Here is a 9887-nt window from a genome sequence, read left to right as displayed (position 1 = left end):
CATTTTTTTGTACGGTATCATTAAATTGACTTTATTTTTTAATTAAAATACTTCAAGAATACTGAAACATATTTTTAAAACATTTTAGACTTCGTTGGTAATTTGTTATTCGCCCATATTTATGGTCTGAACCCTCTAAAAAAAAAAAAAATTGGCGGAAAAATTTGTGATTTTTTTCTGTCAGATTTTTGGCTGGCAAAATCCTCTGCTGAACCCTCCCCGAGCGTGCTGGCTGGGTAGGATCTGTATTACCTCATTGTCAACGGGTAGCAGATCTCTACTATACGTCGATATTTCAGGAACTGCAGATCCTAGCTGAGGACTCTGTTCCTTATCTTTCGGGCATCTGTCTGAAGATAAGTAGCAGAATCCATGGTACGAGGTGTCTGGCGGTCAGACTGAAAACGCTATGGGGGGGCTCCCAAGAACAAAATTAGCCAAAATGGTCTCAGAATGGACTCATTAAACTATTCAACCCGGGCTGGGATGTCAGCCCAAACGTCGGTGGAACGCGTGACTGCTACCACCGGCGGGCACGGGGGGAGAGATCCTCTCTGCGTGTCGCCAGCGGTCACACCTCTGAGGCGGCGGGAGCAGGCCGTATCAACAACAACAACACTGCCACCAAAAATTCGAGGTTGGTGCGCGCGGGTGCTGTGGTCTTAACCGACACGGACCAAAAGAGCGCTGCGCCAATTTCTACGGTGGAGGGGGAACGTCTTCCTCTTCAGTCACCCCTGCCTATCGCCAGCACCTCCAAGGTTGTGCAGCGGGGGACGGGGGGCTGAAGGAGAAGGCCAAAAATAAGGCGGCGACCCGTATTCACGCAAGGCTTAGTGGCGTAGCTAACCTGTCCGTCAAGGACCAGGAGAGGCTTGCCTGGGCCAACACGTGGATGCGGGAAAACCAACTTAGCCCCCTTCCAAAAAGACACTAAAGTGCAGACCGGTTCTACCGGCCCTGCCAACAACAAGGTGGAGTCCATGGCAAGCAAGCGCCAACGGTCCGCTGAGAGTCCCAAGCAAGGGGCCCCAGTGAGCAAGAGGCTGCGAGCACCTGGCTCCACCAACACTGACTCGAACAAGACGAGACAGAGAGCAACGGTTGCTGAAACTGCCAGGCGGCATCTCGCCGTTGCTCTCATAGACAGAGGGGACCCTAACGGGAAAATGTCTGCAGAGCGGTGGCCGTTGACCCATAGTAAACTGGTCGACGCACTGTTTGTCAGGATGGAGAATGTCCCAGACAGTCCAATGCCTACATTCGAAGGCACTGGCTGGATGAATGGTGTCAAGATCCTGACATGCAAGGACGACCCAACATTGCAGTGGCTGCAAGCGACCGTACCACCATTATCCGTAATCGTTTTTGCAATTGCCTATAACAAACTCAATAGAATCATAGGTCTTACCAAATCATTCGAATTTACGGCATACGCAGACGACTACACAATTATAAATAGACACAAAAGAAGAGACACGTCAATAAATTTAACCACCCTCCTCACAGACATTCAAGAATGGTGCAATTACTCTGGAGCCAGCCTCTCCATCCCTAAATCCAAATATTTACACGTTTGTCGTAAGAAGAAATGTAACTTCAAAGTACTTAGCACTTTCCATCTAAAAAACGAAAAATCGTTAAAAATATTGGGTATTACTATAACTAATAATTATAAGTGGGACGCACACATAGATCATTTAGTAATACAAATTTTTAAAAGACTAAATATTATAAAATGCCTCTCTAGCACTAGCTTTAACTGCCACATTAAATCTATTATTTGTGTAATCAACTCAATAATCATGTCAAAAATTGATTATGGGTTATTTCTATACGGAAGGGCGCCCAAGTCAAAACTAAATAAAATAAAAACGATATACCACTCAGCTATTAGAATAGCCTTCGGAGCATTCATTCTTCACGCATGTAGATATGCCGAAAAACAAACAGAAAAATTCGCTATATGCACCGACTCACTCTCAGCCCTTACAGCTCTTGAAAACCCAAATAACTCTACATACTATACATTAGAAATCAAAAAAATTATCTATAAATACAAATACAAATTCACTCTGATATGGGTCCCAGGCCACTCCGGCATCATAGGCAACGAGCTTGCAGACCTAGCTGCTAAGCAAGCAACCGCACTACCTTTAATATCAGTAAAAGACTACTACCCTTAAATACATCAACAATCACATGAAAGACCAAAATTACCTTATATGGAACAACACATCTATACACTACAAACTTATTAACACAAAAACAGAGCAATAACGAACTTTTAAAACCAACTATTTCTCGATTAGAGACCATCAAATTTATGAGACTCCGAATAGGACACACTAAACTGACACTCAGCCACCTATTTGATAAAACACCTCCACCCATATGCCAACAATGTAACCTTAACCTCACCATATCTCACATATTCCTTGAATGCCCAACCTACATTGAACACAGACATAAATTCCTTCAAAAAACTTTAGAAGAAATATTAGATCCTATGAATATAACCACAACTATCCAATTCCTTAAATCCATAAACCTTTACAACAGCATATAAGTTTATCCTTACTGTACATAACTAGAATAAGTGCACACATTTGTATATATTATATGTAAATACCTATTTAAGTTATCTCACATTATTTAAGTTATCTCATATTATAAAATAGATTTTAAGAAGAAGGCCTTTGTAGCTATTGCTTTACACAAACAAAAATTATCCGCACTTTATAATTGCTGGTAATTTCATGATAATAATAATAATAATAAAATTCTAACTAATCAATCCCGATTACAATGAGTCAAAACGACATTCGTGCACAACGTCTCCGTGAGCAAGACGAGAGACGGCTCTCACAACAAATAAACAACGCGTACTTCTCTTTAAAGCGACCGAAAATAATGCAAGCTCTGATCAAGTGCGGTCAATTACCCCAACTCGACCGAATTCTTAAACGTAGAGAGTAATAGAGCGCGCTCATGCTCTCCCTCGCTACCATCGATGTCTCTGCAGCCTAAGAGCGCAGTAACCAGAACCGCAATTTCGCTGACAACGTCAACCATAACAATCGATAGCGCGTTTAATGACATCATCAGCTAGCAGTGCAAACATTACTACGTCTGTCGCTGCGCTGCCCGAAAAACAGAACAAAAACAATGAACATATTAAGCCGGCTGTGCAGACTGGTATGGATCGCTACATTTAAATTAAAAGGAAGACGAGCCCTCTAAATTCTCAACACAAAATAACCCGTGGCAATGCTAGCCTAGCTGCAATAGAAACGAACATGAACTCGAACCGATTCAAAATCTTGGCAGACGCCTATGAGGTCGAGGCGGCCGAATCTACTGAAGTCGAGAAAAGGAAGCCAAAGCCTCCGCCTATTTATATTCGAGAAAAAAGTTCCAATGTTCTCGTCAACAAAATTATTGAGCTTATTGGCAAGGATAACTTTCACATAATACCCCATGTAAAGGGCAACATTCACGAAACAAAAGTTCAAATAAAGTCTGAAGACAATTACAGAGTATTATCGAAATATCTTACCGATAATAAAAAGAACTTTTACACGTATCAGCTTAAAAGCAGCAAGGGCTTGCAAGTCGTACTTAAGGGTATAGAATCCGAAGTAACGCCTGCAGAGATAACAAAGGCACTACAAGAGAAGGGATTCAGCGCAAAGACAGTTTTCAATATCCTTAACAGGGATAAAAAGCCGCAGCCACTCTTTAAGGTTGAGCTCGAGCCAGAAAATAGGCCCCTGAAGAAATACGAAGTGCACCCTATATAAAATCTTCAGTTCCTGCTGCACCGCCGAATTACAGTTGAGGAACCGCACAAACGCAATGGTCCGGTACAATGTGCGAACTGCCAAAAATATGGTCATACAAGCTCATACTGTAAACTGCGCCCGGTGTGTGTAGTTTGTGGAGAGCTTCATGACTCCGCACACTGCCCAGCGAGCAAAGATGACTGCAACTCGAAAAGTGCGGCAACTGCGGTGGCAATCACACTGCTAACTATAGAGGTTGCCCAGTTTATAAGGATCTGAAAAGCCGCATCCATCAAAAAAGAATTACCGCCCGCACCCAAAATAAAACGTTGAAAGTCTCCGATCAAACCCTGAAGTTTTCTTCTCGACTGTAGCCAGATCCTCACTAGGACCTATTAACCCTGACAAAAGTGTGACATACGCAAGCGCTTTAAAATCAGGACCGGCTACCCTTGCCTCAAAAAGTTAATTTCTGCAATCAGCATACCAAGAACCGAACATGGCTCAGCAGCATCAATCGCCGGAGCAGCCAAAAAGCAAAACCAAAATCTATTGATTCAAATGCTGGTTTCACAACAATCCAAATAATGAGTCCCCTACGGATATCTACGTGGAACGCTAACGGCGTTTCGCAGCATAAACTTGAGTTAGCTCAATTCCTACTCGACAATCAAATCGACGTAATGCTGCTTTCAGAAACACACCTTACAAACAAATACAATTTTCAACTACGAGGATGTACTTTCGATGCAACAAATCATCCAGACGGTAAACCACATGGTGGGACTGGAATTCTAATCAGAAGCCGTATTGAGCACTACTATCATAACAAATTTGCTAAAAACTACCTACAGGCCACATCTATAAATATAAAACTAAATACTGGCAACCAACTTACACTAGCCGCTGTATACTGCCCCCCCTCGCTTCACTATAGCTGAAGATGAGTTTATGCAGTTTTTTTCAACTCACTAGGAGACCACTTCATAGCAGCAGGAGACTACAATGCCAAGCGCTTATTAAAATGCCCGAGGCAAGCAACTGCGCAGCTAGCTCTTCATATGGTCGATGTTGAAAAATGGATTGGCGAATTAGAGTGAACGAACAAAAATGCAAGCACGTTACATTCACCCTGAACAGGCAAAACTGCCCGCCACTAACGTTAAACAACACTCTACTCCCGCAAGCAAACGAAGTGACATATCTAGGAGTACACCTCGACAGAAGACTCACATGGCGTCGGCACATTGAAGCCAAAAGAACACACCTAAAGCTAAAAGCCAGCAGCCTTCATTGGCTTATCAACGCTCGGTCTCCCCTTAGCCTTGAATATAAAGTCCTGCTGTATAACTCGGTACTAAAACCTATATGGATATACGGCTCCCAGTTATGGGGGAATGCCAGCAATAGTAATATTGACATATGTAGTCCAGCGAGCTCAGTCGAAGATCTTGAGAACCATCACCGGGGCACCGTGGTACGTTCGCAACGAAAACATACAACGCGACTTAAACATCCTACCAGTCAAAGAAGTGATCGCAGAACAGAAGGAAAAGTACTTTACCAAGCTACTGTTGCACCCTAACCACCTGGCGAGAGGTCTAACAAGGTTGAGCAACCAATCACGTCTTCGTCGTAATGACTACCTACCCAGGGATGCGCAACCAGAATGCAGTCTTAACACACTGCACTATGGGCAAAAAGTCGCAAGGTGCGGCATTTTTACATTTTTTTGTACGGTATCATTAAATTGACTTTATTTTTTAATTAAAATACTTCAAGAATACTGAAACATATTTTTAAAACATTTTAGACTTCGTTGGTAATTTGTTATTCGCCCATATTTATGGTCTGAACCCTCTAAAAAAATTGGCGGAAAAATTTGTGATTTTTTCTGTCAGATTTTTGGCTGGCAAAATCCTCTGCTGAACCCTCCCCGAGCGTGCTGGCTGGGTAGGATCTGTATTACCTCATTGTCAACGGGTAGCAGATCTCTACTATACGTCGATATTTCAGGAACTGCAGATCCTAGCTGAGGACTCTGTTCCTTATCTTTCGGGCATCTGTCTGAAGATAAGTAGCAGAATCCATGGTACGAGGTGTCTGGCGGTCAGACTGAAAACGCTATGGGGGGCTCCCAAGAACAAAATTAGCCAAAATGGTCTCAGAATGGACTCATTAAACTATTCAACCCGGGCTGGGATGTCAGCCCAAACGTCGGTGGAACGCGTGACTGCTACCACCGGCGGGCACGGGGGGAGAGATCCTCTCTGCGTGTCGCCAGCGGTCACACCTCTGAGGCGGCGGGAGCAGGCCGTATCAACAACAACAACACTGCCACCAAAATTCGAGGTTGGTGCGCGCGGGTGCTGTGGTCTTAACCGACACGGACCAAAAGAGCGCTGCGCCAATTTCTACGGTGGAGGGGGAACGTCTTCCTCTTCAGTCACCCCTGCCTATCGCCAGCACCTCCAAGGTTGTGCAGCGGGGGACGGGGGGCTGAAGGAGAAGGCCAAAAATAAGGCGGCGACCCGTATTCACGCAAGGCTTAGTGGCGTAGCTAACCTGTCCGTCAAGGACCAGGAGAGGCTTGCCTGGGCCAACACGTGGATGCGGGAAAACCAACTTAGCCCCCTTCCAAAAGACACTAAAGTGCAGACCGGTTCTACCGGCCCTGCCAACAACAAGGTGGAGTCCATGGCAAGCAAGCGCCAACGGTCCGCTGAGAGTCCCAAGCAAGGGGCCCCAGTGAGCAAGAGGCTGCGAGCACCTGGCTCCACCAACACTGACTCGAACAAGACGAGACAGAGAGCAACGGTTGCTGAAACTGCCAGGCGGCATCTCGCCGTTGCTCTCATAGACAGAGGGGACCCTAACGGGAAAATGTCTGCAGAGCGGTGGCCGTTGACCCATAGTAAACTGGTCGACGCACTGTTTGTCAGGATGGAGAATGTCCCAGACAGTCCAATGCCTACATTCGAAGGCACTGGCTGGATGAATGGTGTCAAGATCCTGACATGCAAGGACGACCCAACATTGCAGTGGCTGCAAGCGACCGTACCACCATTATCCGTAATCGTTTTTGCAATTGCCTATAACAAACTCAATAGAATCATAGGTCTTACCAAATCATTCGAATTTACGGCATACGCAGACGACTACACAATTATAAATAGACACAAAAGAAGAGACACGTCAATAAATTTAACCACCCTCCTCACAGACATTCAAGAATGGTGCAATTACTCTGGAGCCAGCCTCTCCATCCCTAAATCCAAATATTTACACGTTTGTCGTAAGAAGAAATGTAACTTCAAAGTACTTAGCACTTTCCATCTAAAAAACGAAAAATCGTTAAAAATATTGGGTATTACTATAACTAATAATTATAAGTGGGACGCACACATAGATCATTTAGTAATACAAATTTTTAAAAGACTAAATATTATAAAATGCCTCTCTAGCACTAGCTTTAACTGCCACATTAAATCTATTATTTGTGTAATCAACTCAATAATCATGTCAAAAATTGATTATGGGTTATTTCTATACGGAAGGGCGCCCAAGTCAAAACTAAATAAAATAAAAACGATATACCACTCAGCTATTAGAATAGCCTTCGGAGCATTCATTCTTCACGCATGTAGATATGCCGAAAAACAAACAGAAAAATTCGCTATATGCACCGACTCACTCTCAGCCCTTACAGCTCTTGAAAACCCAAATAACTCTACATACTATACATTAGAAATCAAAAAAAATTATCTATAAATACAAATACAAATTCACTCTGATATGGGTCCCAGGCCACTCCGGCATCATAGGCAACGAGCTTGCAGACCTAGCTGCTAAGCAAGCAACCGCACTACCTTTAATATCAGTAAAAGACTACTACCCTTAAATACATCAACAATCACATGAAAGACCAAAATTACCTTATATGGAACAACACATCTATACACTACAAACTTATTAACACAAAAAAAACAGAGCAATAACGAACTTTTAAAACCAACTATTTCTCGATTAGAGACCATCAAATTTATGAGACTCCGAATAGGACACACTAAACTGACACTCAGCCACCTATTTGATAAAACACCTCCACCCATATGCCAACAATGTAACCTTAACCTCACCATATCTCCCATATTCCTTGAATGCCTAACCTACATTGAACACAGACATAAATTCCTTCAAAAAACTTTAGAAGAAATATTAGATCCTATGAATATAACCACAACTATCCAATTCCTTAAATCCATAAACCTTTACAACAGCATATAAGTTTATCCTTACTGTACATAACTAGAATAAGTGCACACATTTGTATATATTATATGTAAATACCTATTTAAGTTATCTCACATTATTTAAGTTATCTCATATTATAAAATAGATTTTAAGAAGAAGGCCTTTGTAGCTATTGCTTTACACAAACAAAAATTATCCGCACTTTATAATTGCTGGTAATTTCATGATAATAATAATAATAATAAAATTCTAACTAATCAATCCCGATTACAATGAGTCAAAACGACATTCGTGCACAACGTCTCCGTGAGCAAGACGAGAGACGGCTCTCACAACAAATAAACAACGCGTACTTCTCTTTTAAAGCGACCGAAAATAATGCAAGCTCTGATCAAGTGCGGTCAATTACCCCAACTCGACCGAATTCTTAAACGTAGAGAGTAATAGAGCGCGCTCATGCTCTCCCTCGCTACCATCGATGTCTCTGCAGCCTAAGAGCGCAGTAACCAGAACCGCAATTTCGCTGACAACGTCAACCATAACAATCGATAGCGCGTTTAATGACATCATCAGCTAGCAGTGCAAACATTACTACGTCTGTCGCTGCGCTGCCCGAAAACAGAACAAAACAATGAACATATTAAGCCGGCTGTGCAGACTGGTATGGATCGCTACATCTAAATTAAAAGGAAGACGAGCCCTCTAAATTCTCAACACAAAATAACCCGTGGCAATGCTAGCCTAGCTGCAATAGAAACGAACATGAACTCGAACCGATTCAAAATCTTGGCAGACGCCTATGAGGTCGAGGCGGCCGAATCTACTGAAGTCGAGAAAAGGAAGCCAAAGCCTCCGCCTATTTATATTCGAGAAAAAAGTTCCAATGTTCTCGTCAACAAAATTATTGAGCTTATTGGCAAGGATAACTTTCACATAATACCCCATGTAAAGGGCAACATTCACGAAACAAAAGTTCAAATAAAGTCTGAAGACAATTACAGAGTATTATCGAAATATCTTACCGATAATAAAAGAACTTTTACACGTATCAGCTTAAAAGCAGCAAGGGCTTGCAAGTCGTACTTAAGGGTATAGAATCCGAAGTAACGCCTGCAGAGATAACAAAGGCACTACAAGAGAAGGGATTCAGCGCAAAGACAGTTTTCAATATCCTTAACAGGGATAAAAAGCCGCAGCCACTCTTTAAGGTTGAGCTCGAGCCAGAAAATAGGCCCCTGAAGAAATACGAAGTGCACCCTATATAAAATCTTCAGTTCCTGCTGCACCGCCGAATTACAGTTGAGGAACCGCACAAACGCAATGGTCCGGTACAATGTGCGAACTGCCAAAAATATGGTCATACAAGCTCATACTGTAAACTGCGCCCGGTGTGTGTAGTTTGTGGAGAGCTTCATGACTCCGCACACTGCCCAGCGAGCAAAGATGACTGCAACTCGAAAAAGTGCGGCAACTGCGGTGGCAATCACACTGCTAACTATAGAGGTTGCCCAGTTTATAAGGATCTGAAAAGCCGCATCCATCAAAAAAGAATTACCGCCCGCACCCAAAATAAAACGTTGAAAGTCTCCGATCAAACCCTGAAGTTTTCTTCTCGACTGTAGCCAGATCCTCACTAGGACCTATTAACCCTGACAAAAGTGTGACATACGCAAGCGCTTTAAAATCAGGACCGGCTACCCTTGCCTCAAAAGTTAATTTCTGCAATCAGCATACCAAGAACCGAACATGGCTCAGCAGCATCAATCGCCGGAGCAGCCAAAAAGCAAAACCAAAATCTATTGATTCAAATGCTGGTTTCACAACAATCCAAATAATGAGTCCCCTACG

The sequence above is a fragment of the Drosophila nasuta genome, unplaced genomic scaffold (genome assembly GCF_023558535.2).
Source record: "Drosophila nasuta strain 15112-1781.00 unplaced genomic scaffold, ASM2355853v1 ctg14_pilon, whole genome shotgun sequence".
NCBI lineage: Eukaryota > Metazoa > Arthropoda > Insecta > Diptera > Drosophilidae > Drosophila > Drosophila nasuta.
This window is presented reverse-complemented; position numbering follows the sequence as displayed.